This window comes from Coturnix japonica, chromosome 2, assembly GCF_054131305.1.
Source record: "Coturnix japonica strain WE chromosome 2, WE-NBRP24, whole genome shotgun sequence".
Classification (NCBI taxonomy): domain Eukaryota; kingdom Metazoa; phylum Chordata; class Aves; order Galliformes; family Phasianidae; genus Coturnix; species Coturnix japonica.
The window spans coordinates 49,360,238-49,382,067 of NC_140664.1; the positions used below are offsets into that span (position 1 = coordinate 49,360,238).

Sequence of the window (21,830 nt, forward strand, 5' to 3'; positions counted from 1 at the left end):
TTGCAGGAAGGATGCAAGAGAAAATCTTTAATTTTATTATTATTATTATCATTATTATTAATTTTAATCATTGATCTAGATTTAGAAGAGTTAGTGGACTATTACGACTACAGAAAAACATAGCAGAAGCCAGATATAGTTATTTCATTTTTAATAGTATTTCAGAAGTTTAATATGTCAAATAAGTTTTCACACTAAGAATTATGTTTCTTTAGTATGTCATTAATATTACTGATGGAATATCCTAGCATGTCCAGGTTGTTGTATTATTGAGTGACTGAGAGCCATTTGCCCAAGGAGACTGTGAAGTCTTGAAAAGTAAACTGAATGTGGGTCTGAGTGCCATCAAATTCTGTTACCTTCTCATATTTGCAGTTTATAAACTCTAATGTGGTTTTCTTCAATACATGATAAAAGATTAATAGTGGTTTATTCATAGACCTTTGTGCAAAATTACAGATGTACATAAACAGATAGCTATCTACTAGTGAAGACTTCTTAGTAAACTGCTGTTGAGGTATGCCCTCTCAAGGGCTCTAAGACACTGTGTCTGCAGTGCTGGATCCCTGAGTGATGTTTTTATTTCATCTGATTAAGTAGAAAATAGAAATGGTGGAAATTTTTTTGTGTATAAAAGCGATATAGTGTAACTTTTTGGTTTCACAAAACTCAAAGGAACTTGTTTGTTTTTTGTTTGTAGGAGTAGGAGGATATGTCACTTTAAATTTGAGATTTTTGACTGATTTGTAACTAATCATGAACTAATTTTGAACCATTTTTTTTAATCTATAGGTTAACTTCATGAAGCAGTACAGGCAGGGCAGAACAACTTGTGAATAATAAACTTTCCACAATTTGCCAGCAATGTAGAAGCAGCCTGCATGCCTGATCTTGGTGGTGCGACTGGCAGCGGGGATGGTCTGGCTAAGCATCCCCCACTTAGCTCCTTTGCCCAGCTGCAGGAGGCAGCAAGCCATCAGCAGCTGCTGAGACTGTCACCTATGGTTCTCTCTTGCATCAAGAAATCAATGTGTCTGATGGGCAAATACTTTATATTGTCTTTTACTAAAATGAACTTGCCACCACTTGACAGCATTTCAACCTTTTACACCTATTAAGGAAGGAAACAATTATTCTGTTCTCTTCTCTCTAGGTTTCTCTATATACTACCTCTGATCGTGTCCTAAATGAATCAAGAAATCAATTTGCAGCACCTCTGCCTCAGTTAAATCAAGCTTATTCACAGTTTCTGCTGAGTAAAAATAAATTCAGCTCTTCTCCACAGGTATCTGCTGTCACTTTGACAAGATACATCAGAGCCTTGACCTAAGTTATGATGTCCAAAATGTACCATTTCCCTTATATTTTTTTAGCCTTAATTGTAAACCTTTTACTATTGCATTGCATTTATTAATAATATATAAGTAAAATAATTCAGCTCCCAGAATTGGTGCCTATGAAACACAACTACTAAATGAGGTGGAAAAATTAATGCCATCACCAAAAGAATAAAACATAACATGAAATAAAGTCCTAGAATGCTTCCCACATGCAAGAAAGCTGTGCTTGTAGACTCTATATTTGAGGGCATATTCTTGATTTGATTTTCTCTTTTCTGCTGAGACAACTGTTTTAGTTGCAGGAAATTATTTATTATTTAGTACTTTAAGGACTTAGTATAACAAGAATTGATTATTGGTTTTGTGATGTTTTGTTAATACTGAGTCACTGAGAGCAGTTATTCATTTGCATTGTTTGTATGTTGGTATGTTGGTGGTAGAAGAATGCCTGATAGTGGCTTTTCAGTATTTAAAGGGGTGCTATAGAAAGGAAGGGGACAGACTCACTAGCAGGGTCTGTTGTGATAAAACCAGGGAAAATGGTTTCAAAATTAAACATGATAGAGTTAGAATATAAGCTTTCTGTATGTAATGGAAAAGCCTTTTAGAGTGAGAATAGTGAGGTACTGGAACATGTTGAGAAAAGATGTGGTAGACGCTCTGTCCCTGGAGATGGCCAAGGTCAGGGCAAACCAAGGCTCTGGGTGACCTGATCTAGCTGTGGATGTTCCTGGTCACTGCAGGGGAATTGTATTAAATTATATTTAGGTTTTCCTTCCAACTCTAAGGATTCTATGATTCTGTGATTCTATAAGAACTAACAATCTCTGCTTATGAGAAAAAAAGGTCTCAGAATCTGATCTTGGACTGGCATATGTGTAGGGATACTTGCGTACAAGTAGGAATATTGAAGGGGGAAAAAAAAGACCCCAGAGACCCCCATGACTATGGGAATACAAGAAGGACTGTACAAAGCAGCAGCTGTGGACCAAGATAAACAGCATGAAAACCAAGGACACCTCTAGAAGAAGAAAGAACAGCTCATGGCTCTGATTGGATAGGTGCCAGCAAGAATGTTTAAAGACAGTTTGTGGAATGTTCTGTTGACATGTAGGGACAAATGGGAAAGCTAGGGAAAGAAAACATATGAAGGTATATATATAGGTGATGTGAGAACTTGTAATAAACTATTTGGATTGTTCACATTTGAGTCCATGCATCGGTTGCAATATATAATGGCTTCATCTTAGACTCTGCACAACACAGTGGGAGAAACTGCATATCTGCCTGATCCCCCTTTTCAATGGTACGGTCTCTTGCAGCATGGGACAGAGAAGTCATGTTGCTTGTAAAACTGCATATATTAATTGAATGATAAAAAATTTGCACATCCAAGCCCCTTCAATTTCCACAATGAATATCAACCAACTTGCTCTTAAGCCATGGCAGTTTTCTGTTTTCCCGTAATCTCTTCACGAGACTAAAAAATTGCTGAGTTACAGAGCTGAGTGGAATAATATTACAAGTAAGGCACCAGAAAATGGTCTAATTTTACAACATTTGCACAATCCTGAAAATGCTCATATGAAAAGCCGAGCAATCGACATAGTTTATATCCATATGACATTTCTAAATTCTATTTATGTATTTCATGGGTCAGTCTTTTTACAAAAATAGCTTTGTGCACCAGCTATCTAATGATCTGGCATTTGAAACCAGTTCAATTTATATGTTAAATTTGATGTGAGGGGAAAACCAATACACTTACCACTTTTTTGTGATGTAAGTCTGGATGTCATCTTAATTTGTCTGGAAACATCTTTCTATGTTTCAGGGGTACAACAGGGAATGTAAAGTAACATAAATCATTCTGGCTCATCTACCATTGGGATTTACTGCTAAAGGTAAATTTTGACTCAACCAGTATATATTGCAGAGATTCATAAAAATAAGTACTAGCAATCTCCTAATCTTCTCTGACAGTTTTCTGCATCTCACGAAAGATGAAAGAGTGAGAGATCAGTCACTGGAAGATGAACAGGGCAGTAACTTAAACTAGCACTATTTTCCAATTTACTGGAAAAGAGCTGCAAATCCTTAGACTAGAGCATGTGCAGTAGCAGGGCAGCTTACAGCCTCAACAACTTCAGCTTAAAAGAAGTGCTAAAACTATCATATTTTTATGTATATTAAACAAAAACAAAAAACACCAAACAACAACAACAAAACACCATTTTAAAATGTAATGACTTTAAATAGTTTTTATCTCTGTTGTCCAAAAGAAAAAAAAGCACAGAAGCTGTATCTACTCCTATTACATGCAACACTGAAGGATAAAGATTCCAGCTTTTACTAGTCTAGAAAACATCCTTTGGCTCAAGATTCCTAACACTGTCACAACAGATGTTGAAAACAATCTTGTCTTTCAACACTATACAGGAAATCAATTCTATACAGGAAAATCTCTCTTTTTGTAGAGTTATGTATTTAAAAATTAATTTATTGTGTTGGTCTACTTAAAGTAATGCTGACACCACTGAGATCATTGTACTAACAATTTAAATGGGAAGGAATTAAGGGTCCCCTCTAAACTTTAAATAAACAGGTACACGATTCCTGTACCAACAAACAAACAAACAAACAAACACAACCCACCAAGAAGAATTCCAATTGATTTTAAAAAAAAAAAAAAAAAGTTGGCAAAACTCCATTAAATATAATTGCAATTTATTCATTTCTCAACTTTCCAAACTAGACAAAGAATTTTTAGAATATTCTAGATTACATAAACCTTAATGGATTCCTAAAATGGAATGTTTATGAACATTTTTGGCTGTTTTCTTGAAATTTTTAGGGTGAGTTCAGATATCCATCAAGTACAGATTAATGATTTTGTGGGTTTTCTTTTTCTTTCTTTCTTTCTTTCTTTCTTTCTTTCTTTCTTTCTTTCTTTCTTTCTTTCTTTCTTTCTTTCTTTCTTTCTTTCTTTCTTTCTTTCTTTCTTTCTTTCTTTCTTTCTTTCTTTCTTTCTTTCTTTCTTTCTTTCTTTCTTTCTTTCTTTCTTTCTTTCTTTCTTTCTTTCTTTCTTTCTTTCTTTCTTTCTTTCTTTCTTTCTTTCTTTCTTTCTTCCTTTCTTCCTTTCTTCCTTTCTTTCTTTCTGTTTTTGTTTAACCAACATGCTTAATTACCATGTGTAATTAACTCCTAAGAAGTCAATCTTGTTCACTGACCAAACCAGTATGACAATGAAAGCAATGTGTTTTTAATACTTATTCATAGAAGTATTTAATACATTTTAACAGTTACAAAACACTTTACACGTAAAATTGTTAACCAAAGCTAAACATCAAGAGCTTAAAAAAAATTGTTTTTTTTCATTACCTATATCATCTATCACTGTCTTAAAGATATGTAAAACACTGAAAAATGTTGATTCTCCAGAGAGATTTAATCCTGATTTTACTGAATCAGAATAAATAACTCAGTTATACGTTGCAATGAATTCAGTTATTTTTTTGCTAATTACTTTTTACAATGTTCTATAATAGGATGTGTTTTGGTCTTCACTGTGTCAGAATTCCTTGTAAAAGTAAACCAGGAAAGCATCAGGTGACAATTCACACTTCTTCTAATGTTTTGTTAGTAATTTTGCCACTCAGAAATTGTAAAGTGACAGTAGTAGGAATGCAAAATAAGTTTATCCTTCACAAATTTAATATTGTAGCAGAATAAGATATAATGGGCAATTTTAATTCAATTATTACTATGCTTTTATTTGTAGCATTCTATTTGAAGACACAGTTTTTTATTATGGTGTGTTTTTAAATTTTTTGTTTGTTTGTTTGTGGGGTTTTTTTTGTTTTTTTGTTTTTTTTTCCAATTGAATATCCATTGTCCTGTTGCTTATTTGAATGTCTTATTTCATTGCCTCAAAAAGAGTTTGACATAACAGCTGTGTCAACTCTCCATCTAAAAAGTTTTAACTAAGTTTGTGTCCCTTCTAGTAAGGCTGGGGAGTAATGTCCTTTTGAAACCACTTAGCAGTTGCTGCTTGTTAGCACCAGCAATTGCAGTTCTTTTTATACTGCAGGCAAACATACTGTGGAGAAGAGGTTAGTGTATCTGTGTGTCCAAGCATAATTATGTTCCCATCTCTGTCCCATGTGGTTTTATTGACACTTTTCCATCCTCATTAACTTCCTCTGTAATGGATATCCACCTTGTCTGCTTAGCAGAGCCCAGAATGAAAGCTTCCACAGTACTTATGGTCCTTCTGGAGAGGATAACTGAACAAACAGCACATGCTTGCTTGTTCATCTTCAGAAGCATGCATTTTTCTGGGGTGTGTATGTTGGAAGGATGGATAAGTAAGACATTCTGTTATTTCTTCTGCTTAGCATTGTGTAGGCTCAGAAGCACTTAAGAGTATAGTTGAAATAGAGAGAAAATTAAGAGACAGTGATGGAATAATGTTTTACTGCCAGTGGTAGAAATCAAGACTTTCTGTGACTCGTAATATAAATACAACAAAAATGAATTTTTTTTACCTATAACAGAACTAATACTCAAGCTCAGAATTATGCATTTTATTGCTAGATCTACTGGTAAACTACTAGTTTGTAATTAAACAGATTGTAAGAAGAAAAATATTTCACACTAGTGCTGAACAAGAATTTTCCATGGGTAATTAAAATCAATATGATGCAAGGGCTGTAGAATGAAAAAACAAAGCAAAACAAACAAACAACCCTTCCCTGCACCCTCGCCACCCAACCGCCCCCCCCACCCACACACAGTATTAAAGAGTTATAAAGGATGGGGGAGAGGAAGGAGTGGGGAGGCAACAGTGAAAAGCAACAGGTCGCCTAAAAGATGAGCAGCATGAAAAATCTGCCTTGTAGCATGTTACATACTACCTTATTAATTCAATATAAAAATGTGTTGATATTGCCTGATAGTTTAGGTTACTAATTATAAATCATTCTGAAACAAGGAGGCAATGTCTTGAGTTTGTTTTTAAATATTAAGTGTTCTACATGTTCTGAATGTAAGATATGCATTAAAACACCATAAATTATCTGAAATAAGACATAAATCTTTCACATTTGTGCTCTAAAAATGTTTGGATTTCCGTGGTAGGTCTGTAATTTTATTCTTTGATTTTAAGCTTCTTGTCACAGTGTACTTTGTGGGCAAGCCACTTTTTCTTCCTCGCTCCTCTTCACTTAAAAATGAATCCAACAGTGGGTTTTCATTGTCTTCTAGCTCTTACGTCAATGTGTTTTTCAGACTGTAGAAAAGCATAAATTCTAAACTCCAGACACAGCCACTCATTATTCATTTTATGTAACTGCTTGGTTCAACACTTCTAACTGGAAAATACTGAACATTGAAATGTATCTTTATAACTCTCAAAACTGAATCCACAGACCAATTTTTGCACCTTAGTACAAATGTATCCTCCTACAAATCAGGAGTAGTTTGTCTGAAATGTTTTTTCATCTGCAACTGTCTCTAAATTACAATTTATTAAAAAGTAATGACTTAATTCAAATTCCATTTAATTCTATCAGTTTCCTAGCAAGCTAACCTGTAAAAGTGAATGAATTGACAGATATTTAGCATTTTAATAACCAATGAACAGATATTAAATATTTCTGGGCTATATTTTAATGCATGCATATCAGATAGAGCCTAATCAAAGAGTTTAAGCATGAAAAATAAATTATAACTATAAATCTTAACAACATACTTAAGGAAGAAACATACAATATAAATATTTTGGTAGAATATGTATTGCACTACTCGATGAAAATATTGTTTATTGACAAATAGCCATTTTTTCATTTAAGATCCAGTAAAAGTAGAAGTTATTATTATTATTATTATTATTATTATTATTATTACTATTATTATTTTGTTATCTGAAACATTTTGCAGTTTCTAGATGTAGAATTATAAAGAGTAACAAAAAGAATTATTGTAAAGCTAGGGCTAAGCTGTAATTTAAGAAAATTGATTCTTATTTCTACAGTAAAATGGAGAATAGTAAGAGAAGAAGTATTTCTAAAAGTATTTCTAAGTATTCCTGTAAGATAATAAGTGTTTTCACTCTAACCACTGTAAGCACATTTTAATGGCAATTAGTGGCTTGAGTGCAGATGAAGTCTTCACTGACAATCTGTCAGTGTTGGGGCTCTTGCAGAAACAGCTTTATAACCAGCACGAACATTTTAATGTGCAAGCAGCACAGGGACTGCAATGTTTTCACCTGGTAAATCCAACTTAGTTAAATTTCAGCAGCTATAGGAACTAAACAACAAATTCAGAGGAAACAGCAAAAGTTGTTTTCTCCTTCTAGAAGTTTTTGGTGGCTCCTGGTTTTGACTTTGTCTGTCATGGAGTTTGCATTGGAGACACACAGATAATTATTTTCAATTTTATTTTTGAATATAATGAAGAAAAAAATATAAAGATCTTACCTATGTAACCACGGGGCCTTCAAGGTTTGCAGAAGTCCTTAATTTAAAGTCAAATTAAACAACTGATGAGGAGAAGTAAGAAGTTCTTTTTAACTTCACAGATCCTTGAAAAGCTTTAGGAGTTACAGCTTCCTGCCAGTATAAGTCACTCCTGCTTTTATTTTTGAAAACTCACAGTACGACACTGCATACTGCATGCTATTTTGGGTGCCCTGAGTAAAACTATGAACACAGGCACTTTTGTGCAAAACATCATAAGGCCTCTCTGATGTTCATTCAGAGTTCAGAATTAAAATGCAGAAGGCTCTAGCAAGCAAAATACAAGCTGATTTTCTTTTTCCTAGTGGAAAAATAAAGTACTCCCTGGCAAGTAACCAAGGTGGTGGGAAGGTAATTCATTTTGTGTGAGAGTATTTTGCAAGTGAAAAGGATATGCCCTCTGTTTAGAGATTAGTCAGGGAAACAAGTGATCAATTTAGAGTAGTCACAAAAGTTAGTGAAAGAAGAGTTTCTGAAATCCACTTTTTTTTTTCTTTTTTCTTTCTTTCTTTCTTTCTTTCTGCACTCCAGCCTTTTTTTTTTTCACCCAAATAATTTAGTTTCAAGAATCTAAACAATGAGAAAGAAACTAAAACAGCAATGCCCAACATACAGTTGAATATGTTTTCTTTTGTATTTTGACCCCTTTTCTTTCATTTGTCTATAAGGGATGTTTTTCTGTTACCTGGAGTTGTTTCTTTATGATGATTATTATTTTTTAACCATCTGAAAAAGATAAGGAAATGGTATAAACATTATTAAAAATAATTTAAAACGTTGTTCAATAGGAATATATTTCTTTCATTGAAATGAAATTTTATGTTACTTAAACTTAGTAAATTTTTAAATACAGTTCACATTCTTAATGTATTCTCCTTACACTCTCAAACAGACATTAAGGATACTTTGGGACTACACAAGAGATCCAGATTACAGTAACCCTTTTGTAATGATTATGGTAGATAGGTTTATGGTCAGATAATATTACTGCAGTGCAAGTGTTACTCTAGGCCAAGAGGCTTTCTGAGAAATCTAAAAAGTTGAAATAACAAGCATGGTCTTTTCCAGTCTTAATGTATCCTGCTAAGGATAAAACTATCCAAGTAAATGAAAGCAAGCAAGCACAAACAAAATTATAGGACAGTTTTGGAGTTTTCCTTTATGCTCTTTGTGACTTCAGGAATGACTTCTCCTTTCTCCTTCCTTACTAAGACTAATTTTTAGCATCTATTCCTTTGTGGAAATTGAGAAACTTTTACATGATTATTTATCACATATTTTACATATTTATTTCTAAAAAGGAAGAAAAGTACGTTCAGCTCAGCATATCTTGCTCAGACATTCAGAAATCCTGACTAGAACACAAAAGACAGCATGTAAGAAAATGTGATTCTTCAGAATATGTAATACATTAGTCTCTATGACTTACTAGCACTGCAGAATAGGTGACATATCATTCTCCAGAGCAGTATTAAGTAGAAATAGGTGAAAGAAAAGGATAAAAGCATTGCTGACATTTGTTAAACAAGGTGTGTTCATTTGCTGAGCATGCTGTCTTTTCACATGATGTAATAATGTAAGATGTGCCATCTGAAGGGAATAGAACAGAGCAGTAGGAAAGAAAGCAAAAGGGAAGTAAGTGTTTGCTGAAGAGATTATGAGGCAAATTAGACAGCATAGAGAAGGAGACTTTTAGCAGGGTACAGTTAGTGTGCAGTAGTGAGGAAAAATAAATTAGCTATGTAGTCTGCGCCTTAAAAGAGGCATACAAGAAAGCAAATTCCAAAAATTGTGAAAAAAAAAATATATATATATAAATAAATTAAAAAATTCTCAACCAAGAGAAAAAGACATACATACACAAAGTAGCATTCTCATATGATAAAGTCTCCACTCCTCTTTGTCTAGGCACCTTGTTTGCAATATGCTTTTTAATATTAACATTGAAGGGATATAATTTTGACTGTCCCATACTGCTGAAAACATCTACTCTGTTAGTTGTTGCGTTTGTTTGTTTTCCTGGCCTTGTTAGACCATGTTGTTTCCTGCAGAGTAGAATCAGCAATATGGCAACTTTCAGGAACCAGCATCATTTTGGCTGTTGACACAGCTTCTATCTAAGGTATGTTAAAAGTTTAACATCATCTCACTCCTCTGGGAACATCTGTTGCTCACTACCAGTGGAATTAGCAATGCAATCAGAACAAATGGACAGCCCAGTTGGAAGGTAACGTGTGATGAGCTTTGTGATCACCTCAGCAAAATCTTGCTGGAGGTTTGGGAAAAGTTGAGTGAACATTAATTTATCCAAATAAATGAGTAAGTTAACATAGAGCTCCTGGAAATAAAATTTTCCCACAGATCTGCAGAGAAGATGGCAGCCACTTTAACTAAACATAATACAGACTGCAAGTCAGAATTCAGTCATAAATTATTATAAGATGGTGAAGAATAACAAGATGTGTATTTTTTCCCATGTGTTAACTGTGTAGCCCTCATCCATTTTCTTTTTTTTTTTTTTTTTTTTTCACATATTTGGACAGCCTGCCACAAGAGTTAAAAATAACTGTTCTGTCTCTGCAGTATATAGATCTATACCTATGGTTGATCAACCTATTGTTCTGATCCATTATAATTTCTTGGGATAAGAACTGATATAGACATTAGTTAGAGAATTTGTCAGTTCAACCTAATTTGGAAAAGACATTTGTATATACATTTCAGTGGCCAAAAAATAACCCTACTGGGTTTGTTCTACAAAACTAAATTAAATATTCCAATTTCAGAAATGTCAACATGTTGTTGTTTTCATGTTTGTGTTTTATTTTTTTAATTAATCCCCATGACATTTTCATTTAAAGATGCATGACATTAAATAAAACAACAAAAAATAAAATAAAGAATTTTCTGTCTGAAGAATCTCAAAATGTCAGTGCTTTATCCTGCGTTTTACTAGCTAAGGATAAATCATACGTTTGAAATTGATGGCTTGAAAGACAATTGTTTAAAGATAAAAGCCTTTGAGGTGAGCCACTTGGTAAGGAAAAGATCCAACTGTCATCCCTGCTGCCAAGCAGAGCTGCATGGGAAGATGAAAGCAAAAGGACAAAATATTTTCTTTTTGTCCATGGGAACCATGAAGCTTGCACCAGACAAAGTGCCCTTACTCTAATCTCTGTGGACCACCCTTGAACTCTAAATTTCTTTGGCTTCCTAGGTATGGGAGAGGGGAAAATAATAAGAAAAAAATTTTTGGAGGTCTCTTTTTTCTAGAATGAAAGCTAGAATTTTCAACTATAGCCTGAGAAAAAGTCGTTTTCCCAACAACAAAGAAACTAAAATAACCATGCTTTCTTTGATATGCCTTATTTTAGTGGGAGGGGGGTGAAAATTCATCCCTCTTTCTTTTTGTTACTTTAATTCAGGGAAGGGGCAGTTGGGAATTTTTTAATTTTAATTTTTATTTTTTTAACTTTGCCACTAAATTTTTCCATTCAGATTCAATGGCAGACATAAGAGAAGTCAATATAAACTTCACAGATCCATTCCTGGTGCAAGTTAACCTGCAGTGTCTGAAAATTAATACTAGCTTATTTTTGTTGTTTTATGCTTTCACCATATTCAAACCTATCACAACTAAAAGAATTTCTGGTTTTGGTGGTTTTGGTGGTTTTGGTGGTTTTTCTTTTTCTTTTCCTTTTTCTTTTTCTTTTCCTTTTTCTTTTTTTTTTTTTCTTTTTCTTTTTCTTTTTTTTCTTTTTTTTTGTTTGTTTGTTTATTTTGTTGTTTTTGTTGTTGAATATATGAGCTAATAATTAAAAGCAGAATTTAGAGTATTCCACCTGCCCATTCTCCCAAAAATAAAGCAAGAGGGCCAAATGAATTACTTCAGATGAAATAAACACTCTGTCTTCTGTAAAATATCTGAAGTCAGGCTTACAATGTTATTTAATTTGCTGTAGTTCTGACAATAATACCCACACTGACAGTCTCCTTTTTGTGTCTGTTGATAAATGTAAATATTAACAGCATATTTTGTTGAAAAGCTAGCTTGAAGCTACAGTGAAGTCAGTGGAACTCCTAAGGCTACCAGCAGATCATTTTTTGTGGGCTAAACTTCAGAATCCTAAATTGTGTTCATAAGCAATAACAAATTTTACATTTTTTGTTTGTATTGCTCTGTTTTAGGAAAACAAACAAAAACAAACAAAACAGCATGAAAGAATGAATGAAAGAAAAAGAAAAAAAAAAAAAAGGCTGACATAACTGTTAACATGGCGCTATCTCTCACAGATTCATAACTGGCATAAGACAAGTTCACCCTTCCTCTAAAAGGCAAAGACAGGTCAGTTAATACTGAATAACTGCTGGCTGTAAAATGCTCCTGTTTGATCTGTAAACAGGATGGGCAGAAGTAAAGCTTCACTGGTGTGTGGTCTACATCAGAGCACCTGAAGAGGCTGACATTAATATCACATGAATAACAGCATACTAATGTGTTATCTTCTAAGAGGCAGAGGCACAGTTCACCAACAAACAAGTACTTCTAAGATAAAATCTAAGAAAAATCAGCCTGCTTACATTTTATTATTTTATAGTAAAAGTATCCACAGAGTCTGTTTAAACCACTGGGTATATGTTTTACAATTTGGCACCAAGGATATAAGATGTTTGTGTGGAATTAATTCTTGTTAATGTACACTGCTGGTCTTTTTGCAACTGAGTGAGAAGAAAGAATATATGTCTATAGTTTGAATGGATGTATCTAAAGGACAGTACAAAAAAAAAAAAAAAGTAAAAATATAAAGCTGATACTTTTTGGAAGTGTGTGAGAAGGTTATTTTTATAAAGGAGTAGAGAATAAATAGGAAGGCTGCATAAAGATAGTGAAAGAGATTTTGTGTGATTTTTGAGTATCTTTGAAACATTCTGCTAGTTCCTGGCAAACAGAAAAGAAGGACAGAAAAGAGAGAGAGAGAGAGCGAGAGCGGACCTCCTCTCCAGATTACAGAGAAATTAGTGAAAATTAAATATGTTGTAGATGCAGTAAGTAGACTGGGGAGAGAGGGTAGGAAGAGACTTTGTATTCTAAGTTAAGAACAGTTCATTTGCCTTCCCAGTAATAAACCAGATGGAGAAACTGTGACTTGCACAGCTTGGTCACTAGCCAGGCAGAGGACCAGCTTTTCTGGCAGTCAGGAGAAGTAGAAAGCAATGCTCGAGTAGCTTGACAGAGTACTAGTCAAATGGAGACATGGGAAGCCCAGGAGCAAGGTCAGCCATACCATGGGTGCTGGCCAGCTCACTTGCAGCCAGATGGAGAACAGCTCATACAGCAGTTGGGCCACTGCCTTCAGGAGCCATCCCACCTCCCATGTAAGCAGCAGGGTTGTGAGGTTTCACACAGGGAAGAAGGCTGATAGGAAAAGGAATTATCATTGCCATTTAGTGACTCTGATCTTTGGAAAGGGCTGAGGGATTCAGGAAGCTAAATCCAGTAAAGATACAAAACAGGCTTTTGAATTCTATTTGGTACAAAATGCAGAAGCTTTTCTCTTTTTGACCTTGGTTAAATATCTTGCCTTCCAAAATGGAAAAGAAATATACTATTTATTCCAATTGCCTGATGCTTTTAGGATCACTATGTTTATCATAGGTCCAGACTCAAATCTTAATGTTCCTTAGACAAAATATTATGGCTACTAGACTTATCAAAATGTTTAATCTTTATTTCACAACAGGAAAAAAAAATATATATATATATATATATATATATATATATATCCAATGTTTACTTAAGATTAAGATTAAGATATAGCTTTCCATGCTATAACTTAATGGTGTTACTCTTGTTTTGATACTGGTATAACAGACATAAATGCTGACATTTCAACCCTATAATAGTACTTTGATACTAGCCAAACTTTTTGTCTGTGTCCTGTTTTATCTATAGGAACATGATCAGATTCAAACAATAATATGGGCAGAATCAAACAAGACTATAAAGACCTGGGAGTGCAAATGAAGAACACTGAAGCCCTGTTAATATGGGCACCAAAGAAAAGTAAAGCATACTAGGAAGTCTGAGCATATTAATTTCAATAGTATATATTTGAAATACAACATCTAATAATTGTAAATGTAATTATAGCATGACTGACAAGTCTTTTACTAGAGTAACAAATTTTGATTTTGAATAGATGCATTTTATTTCCTTTGTTTACAATAATATTTTGGAGATGCAGATTTAGGGGGAATCCAAGAAACCTACTCTTGAACTTGGATACATCAAATTGGTAGTGCATGTATTCGTGTACCACAGACTTTTCAGCTGAAAAATATTAAATTCTTATGAGTAGTTATTTATATTGTCTTGTTTGGTTTTCTGAACAAAGCAAAAAGCGACTCCATATAAACAATATGGATATTAAATGAAGTTTGGTTAAGGTATCTGAGAGTAAAATGTAAGAAGACATAAGATATTGAATTTTGCATCTCTTTCTAGATTGAAGTATTTAATCTTCACGTAAGAAAAATATAAACTTTGTGAATGTGGTAAAGAATAAGTTGACAATGATAAAAAAACTAAGTTCTTCAAAGTACAGAATTCAAATAATTACTATAATAAGTTAAAAGAAAAATTATTTTCTCCTGGCTCATAAAACCTACATGGTGGAGATATTAACAACTAAAATTTTAAAGTATATGTCAACCAGACTATTAAAAAAAAAAAAAAAAAAAATCAATAAAATCAGAAATAATTTTTTCAGTATAATATCATAAGATACATTAAATAAGATTGTAGTTCTTTCTTATCTTATTTTTCTAGTGTGGTTACATAACATCAAATTTGCATATCACGGTTTAGTACATTTTTACCTTAAAATTTTACAATTACTCTTAGAATAAGCAATTTATAAGGGAATGTAGAATTATTAAAAAAAAATGGTGTTAAAGTTAATTTACTCTATTATGAGGAATAATATTCATTCTCTACAGGTCAATGAAGTGACATTTTATATTCAGACACATTTGACTTTCTAATATTTTTGTTTGCTTCTGAGGCCAACATATTGACACAAACCAACTCACTCTTTAATGCTGCTTCTTAACCACTTGATATCATTTGATAAATCCTTCAATCTATTAGAAAAATGTATGCAACCCTTACATAATTCTGTTGAAATTAGGGGCACAGCTCAAAAAATAAATTCCTTCATATGTGTTAACCACTAGGTTAATGCTATTATTAGTTTTTCACATTATGTGCAGTAATGTCTAGGAGACTCTAACAGCAATTCATTGTGTTAGGAAACATACAGAGAAAATACTAAGTTTCTTTCTCATAAAAAGTACGTAATCTTAAAAAAAAAAAAAATCTCGCTTGTTTGCTCTTTTAAAAAATGATTATATCTGATATTCAATAAAAATATTTTTATCTGATCTGTTCATTTTAAGCATTATTAGGAAAACATCAGAAAATAGATTATTCTATCAACAGTAATAAAAAGCTTGCAAATGTCTTTACTTTCAGAACAGAACATTTCAAGTACAATGGATTCATCTGTGAATTACCCAGTATTTGTGAAAAGATGGAGATTTTAAAAGAGCCTATATTTGTATAAGATTTTGAATCTCCTTCTTAGTGACTCAAGCAGGTCAGAAACAGGGAAAAAACCTGAAACCTTTCACTTTTGCTATTCATGAAATGTAGATATAAGTAAAAATGAAAACTAGATGCTAAGAGTTTTCTGGATTTTTTTTAATTGAAAAAATAAAGAATGTTTATTCACTTTGTGTTCAATTACTGGTTCATTCAAATGACTTTCCTTGTCTTTAAGTAAAAATATAAATTAGCTGGGAAGGTTATATTTGCAGAATACATGGGAAAAAATAAAAATTAAGACCTACTTAGTCTTAATAAGCAGTAGGAAGCAGTTAATTAGGAGAACTATTCACTCAATAAATTTATCCAGAAAAAGAGAATGAGTAAATTGTTATAACCTAAGAGCCTAGCATATAAAAAAGAAACAAAATAAGCTACTGAGTAAAATAGTATTTTATAAAATATAACTGAGTATTAAACTGTGGGGTGAAAGTGGGAAACTGTTTTTAAATATGGCAACAAATTAAGAAACAGTTGGTATTTGTAGAGAACAGATGTTAAAGATCATCATAGTAACCACTGGCGATACTGTATCTTCTAATAAGCAATATATTAACACAAAATAGTGCAGGAGGAAAATGAAATCTATGGTGAAAATATTCTCATTTTTTGGAGTGAAAAACTATCTTGATTAATGTTAACTGAGATCTTAAAAATACATTAATACCTTAAATTGTGTGACAAAGTCATGGTCTTCCCATTAAAAGTTAATGTATAAATTAGCATGCTATGTGCAGAAAAGGAGTCTATGTGGCTAAATCAGTAAGAAAGTTCATTATACTTTGAATAAAGACTAAAGCATACACAGTGGGAGTCAAGTCTTATTGTAGAGTGCTAAGAGGGAATGAGCTTCTCATATTTGCAATAGAGCAGATGACAAATGTCATTACTGTGATCAATACCAGCATGCAGGTTATATGCACATTGGAACACTACAAAGGTATTATTCCCAAAAGAGAGCAGGTTGCAGCCTGCTGCTAGCCAACCAAGGAAAAGAACTACATTTCCTATACCCTACTGCGAACATATTGTTTTAGAATCAGTGGGCCATTCAATAGATGTGTCAAAGAAACAACATGAAAAATTAAAGTAGTTGATGATCTACCTCATAGTGCAGATAACGAATGAAGTTACATGTCAGGAAAAAAAAAATGCACAAACAAAACAAGCAGAAAAATTTCAGAGTTAAAAAAAAATAAAAAAATAGTGTTCTTTCTCGCTTCAGTTACACTGGAATAGATCCAAGGATTTTGTTGTTGTTGCTTCTTTCTCTGGAATTAAAAGCCATCAGAAGCTAGATCACTATGACCTTTTGAAAATAACTTCTGAGAATGGTCTGCCTCAATTTTCCTTCCTTCTTTCTCTCTCTCTGTTGTTTGTTTTTTTGTTTTTTTGTTTTTTTTTTGTTTTTGTTTTGTTTTGTTTTTCCTTTTAGTGTTGATGTTCACTTGGTTGTTTGTGTTTTCATATTACTGATTATTATATTTTATTTGTTCCTTTCCTACTTTCTATTAAAGACACTGATTCGTCAAAGATTAAAAAAAAAAAAAAAAAAAAAAAAAAAAGGCAGAACGGGAAAGACAATGCAGTTCGTACAAAAGTGCTGTAAGTGGCTCATTTAGATATAGTTTTGACATATGGGCCAAATTAAGACTTTAAATAGTGCAATACATCTTTTAATGATAAAGAAAGAGTATAAATGGGACTCAATTAATGAGCGGAAAATGTAAAAGACATACTGGAAAAGCTATAAATTGCTTACTAAAATAAACCAGCAAAATTAATAGGTAATGACTCTTGTAGCTTGCTGTCATGTTCTCTTAGCCACAACATCCATCAGAAAAAATACATGCTTACACCCAGTTATTTTACTTACTGAAGTCGCATGGGTGAACACTGATGAGGATAATTGTAAGGCTTTTCAAATTGCCAACAAAGAAGTAAATCAGAACATTGGATAAAAAGAATCTTAATTCTTCCATCCCAATGTATTCATGCCTGGCTGCCTTCTTCTGAAACAAGGTATCTATTGACAAAGACTTGAACCCTCAAGGTGATGGGATTGCTTCTGCAGATGGATGAGCAATGTCAAAGAAGTCAGCCCAACCATGGAAGAAGGGAAAATATAGAGAAGAGGGGAAGAAGAAAGTCTCTGTTGCAGTTCACTGGCACTGATTTTCTTTACAGGACACAAGGCAGTAGAAAGTGTTATTTTCTTTCCCATAACTGTTGATACTACTACATATTACCATCTTGTAAGATAAACAATTTAGTTCAGGCTTTATCATTATTATTTTTTAAATCTGTTGCTTTTGACCTACTAGCATAAAGATATTTTCCTTGGTACAACATCATTAATTTTTTCTAAGGCAATCTAACCAAACTGTTAACCAAGATCCTATCAATTTTAATATTAACTTAGATTTAATACATCTTTGTAGATATGTGCTGTTTTGTTTTTTTAAATCTGATTTCTGCCATAACTTTCTGTTTATTTCTTCTACTTTCTTTCTAGATTACTAGCATACGCATCATACTTTCTGATTTTTATTTTATGTCGTTTAATACAGCATTGTTTTCAATGGTTGCTAAGATGGTTTCTTAAAATGCCCTACAGAGTACCTTCTTTATGTCCTCAAATGTTTTCAGCTTCTTTTCCCTGTGAGTTCTTTTTTCTATTTGTGCGCTTTACAAACTTTTGAAAATGGTCATACACTGATATTTTAAAGGAGAGAAGAAGACAGAAATTAAATCAACTTAAATGAAATACTAATAAAACCTATATTCATACTGCAGACTATGATTGAAAGGATCCTTATTCTAATATTCAGTAACTGATGAAGGAGGTCTCTATGGAGAGGAACTGTGGACTCTGGTGTCCAGTAAGTTTCTGATCACAGTAGATATTGGTATCCTTCAAAACATTTCAGATTTCATGAATACATCTTTTCGCTAAATAAGTAATAGGAAAGGTTGAGAATCAGGTTTATTTCTTTTATTATAACTGCATAGGACTGAAATGTTCTCTCTAGTTTATCACAACACATTTACTTGTGTTATCTTGCTTTGGTCACGTTCCATCATATAAAGCAAAACTGCCTTTCTTTGTTCTGGGATCTGTATGCAACCTATCATAAAAAGGGATGAATGGTGTAAAAATGTAGACACAAGTTGGCAGCATGGAAAATATGATAGTGAGCAATCTCTGAATTGAGAGCGAAATATTTGAAATTTTAAATAAAATGAAAATATGATAAAGGCAATGCTTCAGGAATATTGTAGGTAAATAGCTAAAGAGCATTACATCTTAATACTGTTAAATCACAAATGCAATAAGAGCATATAATAGCTAGGGCAATATTTCCACAGAGTCGATAAAAAGCTGATCATATAGAATATTTTGAAACACCTACACAGCTATTGTGGTGTTTTATAAATACATTAATTGAGGCAAGGCAGTATATTACAGTATATAACTTAAAAACCCATAATACTCTAAAATCTGCTAAGAATGTAGGTAAAACCAAAAGGTGTACATGAAAGAAAGTGAATAAAGTGTTCACAGTGATTATCATGGTAGTAAAAAACAGTATTAGAAGAATATACATATCTTTTGTCCAACAGTGAGAACAGGCAAGTACTATTTCTTTGTTATAAAATAATAGGTACTATGATAGGAATGATTGACATAGTTAACAATTTTATGTAATAAGAACAGGCTTGAGAGTTATAGAGGTCTAGATACAGAGTGGAAGTTCTAGCATTTTAGAACAGATTATTGAGACAACTGCCAATGATGCTTTAAGTTCATTTGATACTGTCTTTGTGCAATGGAAAATCCCAATAACATAGCAAGGTCCAACCCAGCCCTCATTTCCTATGATTTCAGAGTTCTGGGATATGGTCATCCTAATATCAATTATTTTAATATCAGAATGTTGCCAAAACAATTTGTTTCAAAAAACAGTTTTCAAAACTATAGTAATTATCTTCAGTCAGTTCTTCTACTTATTATTTTATTATCCATCACACTGACACTTAGAGATTGATTTACACTGACAAGATGAAAATCTTCAGTTTTCAGTGGTTTTTACATCAAATAATTGAAACATGGATCAACTTTTTTGTTTTGTTTTGCTTTTATTTATCTCTATTCTTCTCTGAAATCCTTTAAATCTTTTCTCTTCTTGTTCTTCTTCCTTTAGAAGCTCTCATCAACATCAGATAGCCTGCCATCAAAACTAGCAAGGACGATGATTTTGGTTTGTAGTTTTGACTATAGCAGCTGGGCCTCATTTAAAAATCAGAGCTGATTGCAACATCTTTAAAAATGAAATACTTTCTGTCTTTTCTAGAACATGAAAAATGGTCAAGCAAAGGCTGACTTCCACTGTTATGTTTATATCCAATGTTTTTGAAATTCAGTGAAACAGAACAAGTAATAGCTTTTTTTCTTTCAGATAATTTATTTTACTTCTGGATTAGTATTAATTTATAAATATCCCTATGGCTTCAGTCCCTGGTCAGATAAGACATTACACTTTTAGGAACCTATCAATTAATATGCCATTTACTACTACACAAAATTAACAAACAATGCCAAGCCAACCAAAGAAAAGAACAAGCTGCAAAATTTGCTCCACATATTCACATAAATGCATATATTTTTATATTGAATATTTGAGAGTTAAGTACTGATTCCAGAATATGGGGCTAACTATTAATATGCAGGTTTGTCAATATTAAATAAAGGACACTGCACAACTTTCAAATGCTTGTTTTTCTTGAAGATAAATTGATTGTTCCATTTACAGAATATTCGAAAGTGAATCATCATCAAACATCAGCAAAAGATACTGTCATAGACATTTGAGTGAATTTTTGCTTCACATTGGATTATTGTTTGTGTCATCCCCATAGACTTATAGATATCTACAACATATTTTCATCAAGATTTAATGGATCATTCCTAATTATTTATAATCTTTTTTCTTTGTATTTTTTTTTCCAGTAGTAGTAGTTCCGACTACTTAAAATCATATTAAAAAAAAATAATGCACCTCAGCGACATATACTAGAATGTTTCTGAACTGTTAGCAAAGCAATACTTAGGAAAGGATGCCATACAGAGATTGGAGTAGTCTCTATTTTTCATGTAGTTGTATAATAAGAAGTAACATGACAGAGAAGGAGGAAGAACCTTGAAGTGGTAGCTACCTGCCTAGAAATGAAAAATTGAGGAAAAGGAGTTGAGTGACCTTGCTCTGTCATACGTGTCGTACTCCCAGATCAATGATCAATTCTAGCAGGACACAGGCAATTGCCTTAGTGACCTCAACTTGCAGTTGCTGGTGGGTGTCAGTTAGTGCTGTAAAGAATAAAAAGAAGCAGTGGACTGGTGATAAATAGAAGAGTCTGGACGGGAGGGGGAGGGGAAAAAAAAAAAAAAAAAAAAAAAGAAGAAGAAGAAAAAAAGAAAACAGTTTGAAAGAAATCTCAAAACAGTATGAATCCTTGGAGAAGGACTGCTGGCATAGCATGTGCTATATTTCTCAATTTTATTTTCTTTCTCTGTGTGTGTGTGTGTGTGTGTGTGTGCATATGTGTAGTTTCACAAAGCTTCAGTCTCATGATGAGAAGTATATTTCACATTAATGTTTGGCCTGCTATCCTTATGAACTGTAATAATAGGAATGAGTCTGATGAAATATTGGATTCAGAACTTAAATGTCTCTAACACAGAAGTCAAACAAAGCTTAGCAGTGAATGAACAACAGTGCTGCACAAAGAAAAGGAATGTTGCTTTGTTAATTGAGAAGATATCGTATCAGATACAAGCTGAAATAGCCAAACTATTTCATTCTTGGTTTGAGTTAATTGTGTTTCTTTTGTACTGCAAAAATCAGACAGAGAAGTGAATTACTAGCTTTATCCTGAGTTCCTTCATCATCTAATCCATTTGTTGTGGTTTTGATCCAAATCAGAAACCCTAACATATCTTTAATTTGCGTTCTATTTAAAAATCAAAATGGAAACCAAAGAACATCTAAAGGTATGCACATTTAATTGCTTCTTCTGTGTAAATTAAAAAGCACCACAGAATGAGTGATCTAGTTTAACAAATTATACTGTGTTAGTATTTTTACAAATATGTGAAGATGTAACTTTAGCTACAAAGACAAATAAAAAGATGAGACATAAACCCCACATTACTTCTTTAACGTAGAAATTTTTCTTTCCCATGTTTACTTGTGCAAAATCTCATGGGGCAAATTAGTAGAACTTAAAAGTCACTGATAAGCC

At 32.9% G+C, this 21,830-nt stretch overlaps 1 protein-coding gene across 13 annotated transcripts in view; it reads right to left on the reverse strand.

The window, feature by feature from the left end:
- The window catches only part of LOC107309979 (cadherin-19), a 93,693-nt gene that overhangs the window by 48,378 nt on the left and 23,485 nt on the right, over window positions 1-21,830 (reverse strand). For 4 of the 13 annotated variants that reach the window (XM_085537539.1, XM_085537545.1, XM_085537542.1 and 1 more), the window contains 2 exons: window positions 8,547-8,587; window positions 7,823-7,859 (listed from right to left, as the gene is read on the reverse strand). The exons of 3 other annotated variants lie outside the window; for them this stretch is intronic. The gene's annotated coding sequence lies outside the window, so the exon portion shown is untranslated. Of the gene's footprint in view, window positions 1-7,822; window positions 7,885-8,546; window positions 8,588-21,830 lie in introns of all 13 variants that reach the window. 6 more of the 13 variants (XM_085537538.1, XM_085537544.1, XM_085537540.1 and 3 more) reach the window with 2 other exon arrangements.